This window comes from Atta colombica, unplaced genomic scaffold (assembly GCF_001594045.1).
Source record: "Atta colombica isolate Treedump-2 unplaced genomic scaffold, Acol1.0 scaffold6, whole genome shotgun sequence".
In the NCBI taxonomy this organism is placed as follows: Eukaryota; Metazoa; Arthropoda; class Insecta; order Hymenoptera; family Formicidae; genus Atta; species Atta colombica.
The window spans coordinates 4,388-19,301 of NW_017259550.1; positions in this window are offsets into that span (position 1 = coordinate 4,388).

Below are 14,914 nucleotides of genomic sequence, written 5' to 3' on the forward strand. Positions count from 1 at the left end.
AAGCAAAGTTGTACACCTAATATAATTTAATTATAATTACATATATAATTTATATTAATTGTAAAGATTACTATGATATTTTATTTCTCGAATTATTTCTAATTGTTATATTCATGAACTTTCTATTTACATGACGAAGTGATAAAGATTTATGCGATTTTAATCCTTTTATCATGAGGAAAGAATTATTTCTTAAAATTTATTCTGAAAATATGGTAATTCATGGGACAACATTATATTTTCGAAGAATATAATTTTAATGTAAATCTCTTACATTCATTAATGAACTACAATGAAATGTTAAATAAGTTTGATTAATTTTACTGAAGCGCATGATAAAAATCTTTAAAATATTGTATTGAATTGGGTGTACAACTTTGCTTCCGCCGTTTTTTTTCCGAAATTCGAGGCTTTATTGTAAAAAACTGGTTATACATTTATGATTCAAAGTATTGTCCATCGCTGGCCACTACTTTCTCCCATCTTTCGGGTAGCGTACGAATCCCGCGTCGAAAAAACTGGTCATCTTTTGAGGCTATCCACGAATCGATCCAATTTTTTACTTCTTCATAAGACCGGAAGTGCTGTTCAGGCCGTGTGCCATTGATCGAAACAAGTGATAGTCAGAGGGAGCAACGTCTGAAGAATACGACGGGTGGGGTAGGACTTCCCATTTCAACGTTTCCAAGTATGTCTTGACTACTTTCGCAACATGGAGTCGAGCATTGTCATGCTGCAAAATCACTTTATCACGTCTCTCGTTGCGGCCGTTTGTCTTTCAATGCTCGGCTCAAACGCATCAATTGCATTCGATACCGATCGCCTGTGATTGTTTCAGTCGGTTTAACAGTTCATAATACACTACGCCGAGCTGGTCCCACCAAATACAGAGCATGACCTTGGACGTCAAAATCATCGTTCTTGAAGCATTGAAACCACTCACGACTTGGTGAGCGGTCTCACTAAGTATTTGAGAGCATTCGATGAGCCTCAACCGCAGATTTCTTCATATTGAAGCAAAAAATTAAAACCTCCCACAAATGACGAGAATTTGGCTCGTAAACTGACATTTTCAATCGAGAATAACTTTATGATGCAGACACAAATCGACTAATGTTTCTATGGGATTATGTTGACAGATGCCCAAGTTTATTATATGACGTCTATGATCTATTTATTTCGACCACCACTTACCGCTAAAGTCATCTATAGGAAAACGGCGGAAGCAAAGTTGTACACCTAAATTTTCGGAAAAAATTTAAATAAACAATTCTTTCCGTGTAACTTTATCATACGAACCTCGAACGCCCTAGACTGACCGCAATATATGCAAGAAGTGTGATGTTGCCACATGTTCACTGATTGCCCCCTTCAGTCACATTCATATGACAAATAAAATCGAAAATTGCATTCCTTTCATGGCTCTATTTTCCAATAGTAAAAAATTATGGAATTTTTGTATAATATCCGTTTTAAGTTTCTCTATCATATAATCGTTTTTAATATCTCATTACTAATTTAGACCCTATATAAAAATAAACGCGATATTTTCATGAACTTTGTAGAGACGACACATATAAAATATGCAATTTTTAATTACTCATATCTCAATATTGAAATGGTCAATGTCATTATAATTGCAAGCATGTTAATGTCATCCAGTACAATATATAATTTAAAATTCAAGTCAGTTCTGAATACTTTCAATTCGCAAGTGTAACCTTAAATGATAGTATATCTAATTTTAAAAAAATAGAACCTATTTTTGTATATTTGTCATCAAATTAAAATCCAATAAATAAAAATTATATTTACAAGGGGAACATTATATGAGTCGAAGATTTTGATGCACTTTTTACAGGCTATTTCTGAGTGAAAAAAACGATACGCCCTGCAAATTTTTATAGGTTTGGAAATTTTCCTGGGTTTGTCTAACCATGGATACCCGTGGTAAATTCAACTGATCCCCATAGGAAAAGATTCTTATTTTGCTGCAAACTCACATAAGTTTTTTTATGAGTTCCTATAAAGGATTCTGATACTAGACTATAAGATTCTGGCTGTGTTTCAAAATTTACTGCCAGTACTGAAAATTTATAGTTTTCGTTATGTGCACTATAGATTTTCAATATTGATTGACAATAAATTTTGGAAGTCTCTATAGAAGCTTGTTTAGTGTAAACAATTAATGACAACAGAGAAAAATATCAGAACGTTTCTCGTCTCGAACCTGGTCTCTTTTCCGAGTTGGTAGACTTCTATCTTGCCATAATCTACATAATCCTGACGTTAATAACTTCTCTGTTGTATTTCCAATAAGTTTCTTAGATACCTACATGATTTACAGTATGTATATATAGGATAACATAGGAAATTTTTCTACAAAGTTTTACATAGAAATCTATGACATCTAGTTCACGAAAAGAGGGAGAGAGCTCCTATAAAATCGCATGGGAAAAAGAATAATACACGTTAATGAAATCCTAAATGATATACAGGATGTCCCGTTGGGATTATTTTTGTGTGCATATAAAGCAGATTAAACTGAGTTGAAAAGTCCTGTATCATTTTGTAATTTTCACAATAGTTAGTTTTTAAAAATTGCCGAAGCGGGTAAAATCGACGCATAAGACAACTTTAAGATATTTTTCAGAGTTCTTTATGACATATATTAAAGATATTTTTCAAAGAATTTTTAAAGATACCTTAAAGTTGTCTAATGCGTCAATTTTAGACATTCATTAGATAAAAATTGCAAAATGATATAGGTCCTTCCGGTTCAGTTTAATCCGTTCTATCTGCAAAAATAGTTTCAAACATTTTGAGATATCCTGTATAGTCCTTATAATTTATATTAGAATGTACACAAAATGCTATAACAGTAGTCGACTGATGTAATTCCACGTAAAAATTTAAGATAATTTTTCCATAACTCGAAAAACTGAAAGTCATGTGATAAACAAGATATTAATATGTTTGATGATTCAAAAAAGTCATGAATATATATTTTCTTTATGGCAGATTTTTTTTTATCCGATGTGGAACTTCATTTATTAACTATTATCTTCCCAGTTTTGGGCTTCTATTGGCACTACTAGTACTAGTTTTGGGCTTTCCAGTTTTAGAAGTTACGAATTATTCTCTCAAGTTGATATGGGTATCCATTGGAATGCCTCATGAGGATTAAATACCTATGACGTATAGGAACATGTAGGTGCACATAAGACAAAGGAGATGTGCATACGTCCTATGATAGCCTATAGACATTTTCAATCTCCATGGGGCACCTCTTTTTTGTCTTACGTACGTCTACATGTTACTATTCATTAAATGATATCCTATAGACTAGAGCCTTCCAAATGGTCACGTAATCGTATCCCCCCCCATCAAGATTTCAATGGTAAGCAGCCCTTTCTCAATTTTATCCCTTCCAACATTACCTTTCAGTCTTCTCGCCACACGCGTTTAAAGCTGTCGCAAGCAAGTATGCAAGTATGCAAATATAATTCTTAGGATTAATAGAGATCTCAAACTAAAATAAAATAAATCATAAATATGATTTCTTTTGCTTTTATTTCTTTCTCGGTATTTATCTTTCAATGAAACCGCGCCAATGCCTGACTGTTATATGAAATGATACGCCGCGTCACCGCGCCGGTGCACAGCCACGAATAGAGGAGAAGCATTGGACTCATGGGGAGGACTCACAAGCACAAGTGAGAGGCAAGGGGATTAAGAGTCCGATTTGAAAGGCTCTGCTATAGATCTTTAGTTCTCATGGGGCCTCTGTTCACATTCCTGTACTTCTATTACACTATTTGCATTTCTACGTATGTCCTATGTATACCTACGCATGTTACATAAATCCTATAGATAACTATGCAAACTCCTATAGAATCTTATAGTCTTCTATAGGAACTCATAAAAAAACTCATGGGAATTTATAGCAGGGCGTGTCCGGCTGTTTTAGTCATTGGCCCATAGTTTCGAAGAAATCGATTTTTTAAATAATTATTAATAATAATTTGAAAAACGTACTGTATAATGAAAATATCATTATCTTCATAAATTTCATTTAATGCTTGTTTTAATTACTTTTTGATTGTAATGAAATTTTATGAAATTACATATTAGTATTATAGATAATTAAACACATATTTATTATGACCATCGTTATCATTGTCGTTGTCATTATTCACATGAATGCATAAACAAAATTGTAATAAAAATTATTATGATTTCTGACAAAATTAGAAATTAGAAATTATGATTAGGAACAAGTAAGTATATATGTTTGTAATCTTGTTTTGAAAATTCGATTTATTAATAATAATTTATTAATCGATTTAATAATAATAGAAAATAATCGTGTTTTGTAGACGGACATTGTAAACGGGATGATATAAATCATAAAAACAAGAAAAACATAAATATTTATTGCATAAATATTTATTACATTGTGAATATTTTACGAATTTTTATTGCAGACACAATAACTTTTTCTAATATTTGGTGGAAAGCAGATTTGATTGACATTATGGAAACAGCTTCTTTCAGAAATCAAGTGCGGCAAGTAAATCTCAACAGATTCCCATGTCTGGAGTGTATATAAACATCAGTTAGCTGATTAGCTAAAATAAAAAATAGAATAAAAAACGGGCAATTAAGAGCCTTAACACGTGGTAATTGGTGCGAATATCACTTACACATATATTTCGATTGTATCTACTGATCTATTACATAAAATAAAAAAACTGAACATTTCGGTTATATTCAAGCCATCTTCAACAGTCTCCAATCATAATAATAATAATTGTTCACAATCTAATGTTCATACCGTAGTAGAAATCAAGTGCAGCAAGTAAATCTCAACAGATTCCCATGTGAGATGTATATAAACGTCAATTAGTTGATTAGCTAAGTGCGAGCTAAATCAGAAATAATCATTAAAAAGATAGTTACTAAAAAAGAAAGATAACAAAAATTTTAAAAAGACTTACCTACTGCAAACTTATGCATAAATGCACAATATTATAATTAAGTAAGTTGAAAAAACAGATAAAATTAAATTAAATTTCTTAAAAGAAACATAAGTTCGTAGTGTCAAAGCAGAGTCGACTAATGTAAGAGAACATTAAGAAGTAAATATTCTAAGAAAGAAAAAGAAGAAAGACAATTTAACATTATGATTTTTGTCTTTCTTCAGTTTGAACAAACTTGAATTATTAAAGCACAAAAAGACGTTCTTTCTCATGAAAGAAATATTATATATGAATAAGAATAAGAATAAATATATGAATAAGAATATAATTAAATCAATAGCATTAAATAAAATTTATAAAGATACTGATATTTTCATTATACAATACGTTTTTCAAATACGTTATTACAATAATTATTTTAAAAAATCGATTTCTTCGAAACTATGGACTAATAGTGAAACGGCCAGAAATGTGTCATTTTTTTCGTTCAAGAACAGCCTATAAAAAGAGTATCAAAATCCCTGACCCCATCACTGGTGTTCCCTTTGTTAGTTTGAATGATACGTATCTAGTATATGATTTGATATAAATAATGGATGCTAAATTATAATCTTTATATTATAATCTCTAAAAATTATTACCTCGCTCAATCCAAATCATATATAAACCTTGAACAAAATTCTGTTGTACAAAATTAAAAAATGAAATCCAAATTGCGTTATCTTTTCAACCCAAGAGTTATCATAGAGAATAAAAAAAACGTAATAGAACAAAATAAAAAAATTTTAATAAAAATATCAAAAAAATATCAATGCAATAATAGTGAATTAACAGGCTATTTGAGTCGCGCTGGATATTATTTGCGAAACTTTGTCATTATAATAATAATTTATTATAATATTCTTGAGGCTTCACGGATGCTTATAAAGATTATATAGTGAGTATTAGGCTCGTCCTGATGAAGATTAGCAGCGAATATTAGGCTCGCCCTGATGAAATGGACTGCAAGGTTCACGAAACGTTGACATTCCAAGAATGGATCTGGACACGGAGGAAACCCGCGAAAGGCATAATCTTTATAATAATTTATTATTATATTAATACATTATATTAATATGTTTCGACTTTTTTAATTTGGTCATCTTCAGTGATCTTATTCTAATTAATTCTATTAAATACTTAATGATTTATATCCACTTTCTTAAATACATATATATTGTTACGTCCTTGAGAATTTGGTCAAGGAGACAATGAGGAAGAATGGAAAAACGGTTAGACTCAATCTCACAGGTATACGTACAGAAGTGAATACCTGTGAGTCGTACATACCTTTTCGGTCTCGGAGTATGAGTCAATATCCTGAAAGGACACTATGACATTTGTTCCAATGGACAGTACGAATGTCGGTTCTACTTTTTCAAGGAACTTAATGCTTTTAATCCGGGACTGGATCTCATGCGATCTCAGGTATTAGAGAGCTAGGAAATGCGAGTGATAATTTAAAATAAATGGAAGCTGGCAATCTTCATTTATAATATAAAACTTATATTTATTGAAAGAAAATATTATGGTTCACATAGAACTTATATATATAGGTATCTCATAAGATGGGTACCCCCACATTGGGGGTGGAGAATGGATCAAAGGGAACAAAAAATTCTTATACTATTTTGAGATACTCGCTATAGTTTTCGAATTAGAAAAGGAAATGTCTAAGCCAATATGCGATTAAGCCGCGCCGCGCGAATTCGTAGGACGGCCCACTCGAGCGGCGGCGGCGGCGGCGCGCAGGGAAAGGGAAGTAGCTTCGTTGCCTAACATGGCGGTTCTATGTGTTTCGCCGCATCGCGCCTACATTATCCAAAAATGTTATTTTAGCTTTTCCTTATACATTTCTTATCATTATAAATCGTGTTATTTAGCCCGATTAAATACGTTTTAACACAATTATAGATGTGTTAAGCGATATAATTAATTAGAGAATTACGCAAAGCTATGCTAATCGTCGCGATACCTTTCCGCTTGCTTTATTATACGATGTTTCTATTTAATTACGCTTCGAGACACATTTCGTCGCGTCGTTTTATGCTATATATTTAATCGGAATTTTATTTTTTGACATGTTAATGCATGTACACTGAAATTATAGTATAAGCTCGCGTAGATAGTCGCTACATAAATCCAGATATATTGTTTCATGTACAATGACGCATTTGACTGGTTTTTTTTCACATGTTTCTTACTGTTTAACAAATTTAATTGTACATCATTAGAAACGTTCTTAAATTTTATTAATCTTTAATATTCACTGATGAATAACATTTAAATTTTCTGTCACTAAAAAAATTATTTTTATGTATACGTTAATGAGATGTTTAAGTTTGTAGTAACTGAAAATTGAAATGTATTGAAAAACACTAATTGAAAATTTTAGTTTATTTTCATTAAACTATCCAACAAATTTAATGCCCATATTCATTACATTAAAAAAATCTGTAACTTACAAGGAAAGGGACTCAACTGCTGCTCTCCGATTTTAATGAGCAGTATGTTATAGATAATAAATAATTTTTTATAATAAAAGTATTTAATCATGCTAAATAACGCGATTTATAATGATAAGAAATATATAAGGAAAACTTCAGCTAAAATAACATTTTTGGATAATGTAGGCGCGATGCGGCGAAATACATAGAACCGCCATGCCAGGATGTGCTAGGCAACGAAGCGCTACTTCCCTCTCCCTGCGCACCGCCGCCGCCGCCGCTCGAGTGGGCCGTCCTACGAATTCGCGCGGCGCGACTTAATCGCATATTGGCTTAGACATTTTCTTTTCTAATTCGAAAACTATAGCGAGTATCTCAAAATAGTATAAGAATTTTTTGTTCCCTTTGATCCATTCTTCATCCCCAATGTGGCTCCTATCCATCTTATGAAACACTCCTGTATCTATATATATATATTATTGTAAAAAACTGGTTATACATTTACGATTCAAAGTATTGTCCATCGCTGACCACTACTTTCTCCCATCTTTCGGGTAGCGTACGAATCCCGCGTCAAAAAAACTGGTCATCTTTTGAGGCTATCCACGAATCGATCCAATTTTTTACTTCTTCATAAGACAGGAAGTGCTGGTCAGCCAGGCCATGTGCCATTGATTGAAACAAGTGATAGTCAGAGGGAGCAACGTCTGGAGAATACGGCGGGTGGGGTAAGACTTCCCATTTCAACGTTTCCAAGTATGTCTTGACCACTTTCGCAACATGGAGTCGAGCATTGTCATGCTGCAAAATCACTTTATCATGTCTCTCGTTGTATTGCGGCCGTTTGTCTTTCAATGCTCGGCTCAACGCATCAATTGCGTTCGATACCGATCGCCTGATTGTTTCAGTCGGTTTTAACAGTTCATAATACACTACGCCGAGCTGGTCCCACCAAATACAGAGCATGACCTTGGACGTCAAAATCACTGTTCTTGAAGCGTTGAAACCATTCACAACACGTTCTTTCACTAATAGCGGCCTCACCATAAATATTTGAGAGCATTCGATGAGCCTCAGCCGCAGATTTCTTCATATTGAAGCAAAAAATTAAAACCTCCCGCAAATGACGAGAATTTGGCTCGTAAACTGACATTTTCAATCGAGAATAATTTCATGATGCAGACACAAATCGACTAATGTTTCTATGGGGTTATGTTGACAGATGCCCAAGTTTATTGTATGATGTCTATGATCTATTTATTTCGACTACCACTTACCGCTAAAGCCATCTATAGGAAAACGGCGGAAGCAAAGTTGTACACCGTTTTTCTTTAAAGAAAGTGAGAGATTGCAGACGGATAATGAATTCTGTTATCCTTGCGTTTTAAAAATATGGCTAGGTAAACAGATAGTTATCGTGCACAACTAATTTTGTGTGCAAGGCAACTATTATCAGTCGCAAGTTCGATCTTATATAACGTTACCGTGAGAAGTTATCCCATGCGTTTTATGATTTTTTAAGCGCAACGTGGCGCCTGTTTTCTTAAGATGAAATTGTTGTCAGTTAAGATGAAATTGTTTGTTGGGACAAAAACTTGGATTTTTTTGCGTGACTTAGGTGCATTTATAATATCTTTCGTAACATTGTCATTTTTCGAGCCTGCATTAAGGTTGTTATTCCTTTCGGGTTGATTGGCGTTTACGAGTTTTCGCGAAGCTTATCTGGTCTCTCTTTTCGATTCTGTCTTTTCGTTATCAAAAGACTACTTGAATCTCATAGACGCCAATCGTAGCCGCGACGTAGAGCCGATTCTTTCGAAAGAAACGTAGCGTCTATAGGACGTAATAATATAATGATAAAATAAATCTGAGGCAATCAATTGTCTTCAAATGTATACATTGCAATATCCTTATTTTGATATCTTGTCAAATAGTCTCTTGCAATTCTTTTAAATTTTTAATGAAATAAAAAATATTTTATGCAAAAAATTTCGCACTGCTAAAAATCAAATTAGGAAAATAGGGAAAGTCATTGTGAGTTAAAATAACATCACTTATCCACAAACGCACACACTTGCGTGTAATGCTCCTTAATAATCATACGGTGCAAGCAAATTATACTACACGATTTTAATTATGTATAAAAAAAGGCATTTGTATACGTATGAATGAATTAATTGTGCGGATTAAAATTAGATGTATATCAGATTAAGATTTAGTTTATTTAGTATTTAAATATGTTTACGTGTAATACAGAACTGTACTCCTGTAAGCTTCATATGAAACGGTATAATTTTGTTTTTACTCACAAGGGAAGTTTTATAATTGTTCGAAATCGATTTTGATTCTCTTGTTGTAAAACATATTTCATAAAATTTAAGAGACATGTATTTTTTATATGTGCGCTAACTCATGCTTAAGGAGTGAAACACCTCTTTGAAATAAAAAATGAAAAAATTCTTCTTTCGAGCCGAATATCGTCGGAAGTATAAAAGATAGAAAACAATTTTTTTAAACAAAAGTTGTACAATTTCAAAAGTACTTTAAAGTTATAAAGAAAAAATTTTTTTATTTAACAAAATATCCCCACCACCCGTAATTTTCTTAAATTTTCAATTATTATTTTTTTACAAATTCAATACAAAACATCATATGTAATAAAGTTACATTACGACATATCATTTTCAAGAATTAATTATTAACGCTTCCGTATATATATCTCTATCCATGCTCATAATGCGTGAGTAATTGTCATCGGAATGATAAAATACATAAATCAACAAATAAGGAAATTGACATAATTGATATTTGTAACATTACAAATAATGTTAAGAGTTCTAATAATTTTTATTATTCCTCCTTAAAGTGAATAAAACTTTTTATTCATTTCTGTACATTATTTCCTTATAATATCTTAAGTTTATTTTCTTAAAATTGTTTTCAGTTTTATGCTTTAATATCTTATTTACATGTTGTTTACATAATAATTTCAAAACATATATCAGATGTATAAGCTTAAATCCGCTGTTTTTTAATCAGAAAAACACTTTTTTTCTTAGGAAGCAAAAACAAATTTATTTAAAGTACTTGCCCTCACTAACTATACATTTTTTCCATTTTTCGAGCAATTTGTGTATACCACACTAAAAAAATTCCTCATCTTTCGAGGCAAACCACTCATCAAGCCATTTTCGGACATCTTCGTAAGAATCGAGTGCCGCTCAGCGAACCCACGAAAACAGGTGATAGTCAGAAGGTGCCAGGTCTGGTGAGTAAGCGGGATGGGGTAGCACTTCCCAGTTGAGTGTCTCCAAGTAGTTTTGGACCATTGTTGACGTGTGCGATGGTGCGTTGTCGTGGAGAAAAATCAGCTTGTCATGTTTTTTCCGATAATGCGGCCTTTTTTTACGCAGAGCACGGTGCAATCAGTTGTTGGTGGTAGCGGTGAGCATTAACAGTTTCACCAGGTTTTAACAGCTCGTAGTAGATGACACCCTCCTGATCCCACCAAATGCACAGCATCGTCTTTCGTCCGAAACGATTTGGTCTTGAGGAAAATGTTGGGCGGGATCAACCCAAGATTTCTTGCGTTTAGGATTTCTGAAAATAAATCCACTTTTCATCGCACAATCATTTCATTGTCACAATCCGATGCAAGAACGACTTTCTTTTTTGTCTGGCAAGCAGAATTTGGCATGTGTTTTGGCGTCGCTCCATCTGCCTATCGTTCAGTTCACGCGGCATCCATTTTCCGATCTTTTGAACCTTCCCCATGGCATGGAAATGGCTGCTTGAGAAAAAATTGCTCGGCAACCATTTTTTGCGATTGGATATCGTCCTCGTCCTGCAATTGACAGTCCTCAATCTTCCTGAGCCGATTTTCACGCTTCTTGTCACTCAAGTCAAAATTGTCGTCATTGAACCGGCGAAACCAATCTCTGCACGTTGTTTCCGATAAAGCATTGTCGCCAAAGGCCTCCACAAGCATTCGATGCGATTCGGCAGCCGATTTCTTCAAATTGAAATAGAAAAGCAAAGCTTCCGCATATGCTTTTTTTTTAGCAAAAAACTAGACATAATTACGAAAGAAAAAATATATTGTTGTATGAAATTGCTGATGATGTGCACTTAATGTTGACAGATGTCAAATACATAAAAAAAAGTGTGTTGTGTGCCCAGGGCAGTAGCTTTATATGCTCACTAATGCCACCTATAGCAAACAGTGGATTTAAACTTATACACCTGATATATATTATACTTAATAATGAAATAATTTCTAAATGTTTATACACAATAAATTTATATTTTGTATCGTTTACTCATTATACTCATTATAATAATGATACTCGATGAAAAAATGTTTTAAATATAATGACTTCTTACACCATTTGAACATTTTACTACAGCTATATTACTACAACCTTCGATATCACATATTGTTGAACTTTTATCAAAACTAAATTCTTCTGATCTTTCATTTGTATAACCAGTTTTAACACGAATATTTAAATAAGTTGTGATATCGCGGGAATAAAAATTGATTATGTATCAGAGATTGTAATTTTATTATATCATTTCGTTCATGTAAATTTATATTACTTTCTAATAATAAAATAGTATCTGAAAATTTTTTAACAAAATTTTTCCAAATTCTAAATCCGTGAACATCTAATGATTGTATTTTCCCTGTAGTACCTTTCGGTACAGTAGTAATATGTTTTCCTGCAGGTATTAAATCTGAAATAATATTGGGACAATGTCCATGAATCGATAAGAAGAACGCTATTAGAACCAATGTTTGGAAAATAAATTTTTTCTAATCACATTTTAAAGTGGTCTGTAAGAAATATAAATGTTAAATTAATAACTATTTTATGACTGTTATGAGATTCTTAAATAAAATATAAAATATATCACACAAATAAGACTTATAATTTATATTATTCCGTATTATATTATTCCGTTTATGCAAATTTATATTTACTTTTTAATAGTATTTGAAAATGTATTGTAAAAGGAAATTTATTTAATTACCTGAAGTCATTTTACTAAATTTCGATGCTTTTACAATACATTTATTAGTGTAAATGAGGTTTCTTGTACTCTTGGTCCAAATATATTCCATTAGTTTTTTTCAATACAATAAATAAAGGTGACAGCAAATTTCCATTACATGATATTATTGATTGTATGAGTGTGTTGTTGATGATATAAATTGTACAACACACTCTACTTTCTTTACTCCTTCATTAGACAATGACCTTCCAGAATGAATTTCCAATTGGAAATCACTTTGATCAGAATTAAAAACATTTTCAGATCTGAACTGTTCGATAAGTGATTTCACTGTCTTCAGAAAATCATTAGCTGTATTTTGCAACTCAACGGAATCTTCTATTGTTCTTCTGTTACAAATTTCGTAATTTTTCTCGAAATAATTCGGTGAGACTTTTTGAATGTTGATACTCAACAGTGAGATGCTTTAAATATAGGATTTAATTCTCTATTTCTTCTTGAGCTTGTAAAGCCTATCTTTGTAGTTCGATATCATGAAATATGAATCTTGATTCAACAGCTGCAGTAAATTTATCATGTGTAAATTTGGAGATGTAAGATAATTTTTCTATGATTTCCACCTAAATGTAATTGTTCTTTCCATCTTAATTGACGTTCAGATGAAACTCTTTTAAATTTATTTTGCACTGATTTTAGCGGATGATTCCTTTTGTTTTTATTTTTTTCATTAATGTTCTAATTCCGCTAATACTCGTCTTTTATAAGAACTATCAAAGTCTGCGTCATCATTTGAACATTGAGGATGAGAATTTAAATTATTTTCACTCCATGCTTTTTCATCATCTTCAATTATTTCAGAATTATGTAGTTTATAAGATTTTTGATAATCGAGATAGGTTTCTTCTGTTATTTCCAATCCATTATATTATAGTGAAAAATGCTGCTGAAAATCCAGCAATAATTTTTGTATATTTTCTTTTAATTCTATTTCTGCATCAGTTACTGGTGTTTCGGTTAGCTATATTATAGATATATTATAGAACTTATAGATACTAATAAAAGTCTAACAACATTAAGCGGATTGATAATCATTTCCAAAGATTAAACTTGGCTTTGAATCGTAATATAAAAACAATTTTACAAATTGCACAGATATGGTTATGACAAAATTACTGCACTGAACATAAAACTGCTTGAATATTCTTATACTGTCTATTTGTTATATTATTATCTTGAATGTATACACAAACTTATATCATAAATTACCGTCCAGTTATTATCTAATCACTTATTATCAATGGGCGCATTCAATAGTAAAGAGCGCTACGAAACTATCTGCTGAATGGCGTACTTTCCGCATCGCTGCTTCAATATGTTGCGGGAACGGACGTCATTCTACTGAGCAGAAATTTTTTTCATAAACTTCGATTCGACAATATCCTCCTTCAATCAAGTCACGGACTAGACATTTAAAACTGTGTCAAGACCAAGCAGCATTTCGATGAATTTCAGCCGATCCATGCCTTCTCCAAGTAGCTTCTCAATGAACTGCATTCCTACTCCGTATCCACATTCGAATGCAAGATCTTCGTCATTGTCTAATCCGATTGCTGGTTCATTTATAGAATTAGATATCGATATCAATAGTAATTCTAATTGCACGTTAGAAAATGAATATTTAAACGATAGGCCGAGTTCAGCAAAAATGTCAGATTCAGTTTCCGGACGTTGTACTCCATTAAAAAGTAATCAAAAAAGATGAGATTTAAAGGAGATTTACAATATGAGAAAAAAATTGTTTGCTGGAATTGGTTGAGGAAAAACAAATAAAAGCGATGAAACAGTTAACAAAAAGAAAACAATTCGATTCAAAGAGAAAGAAACGAACTTTTTAAGAAAAAACAATTTCTTATGTAATGTAATTATGTAATGTTACTAATAATAAATTTTCATTTTTACATATATATATATATGTTTGTTTACTTTGTACACTTTATTTACTTTAACCTATTTTCATTACTTTATAAACTTAATTTATAAATTATTTGCAATATAATTTATTTTTCCAATTGCTTCCCGAATCACAGATAGATCTTCAGATGTTTTCAGTTCAGATGTTCTAGTCAGAACAATAAAATATATGAAAAGATGTTTTAAATAAAGTTTTTATAATTTTTTACACGTAACGAATTCTTCAGACATCATCTTCTGAGATTTGCTAACAATTCAATGTAATTTTAAATGCAACAGTTTTATACAATAATTTTATTATAAAAGAATGAATTTGGAATAAAATTGTTTTTAATTTTTATGCTGGAAGAAATTAAATGTCAAAGAAATAATAACAGGGTTAATATGTGTGTATATGTATATATACATATAATAATAATAGAATTAATGTGCGTGTATGCATATATATATATATATATA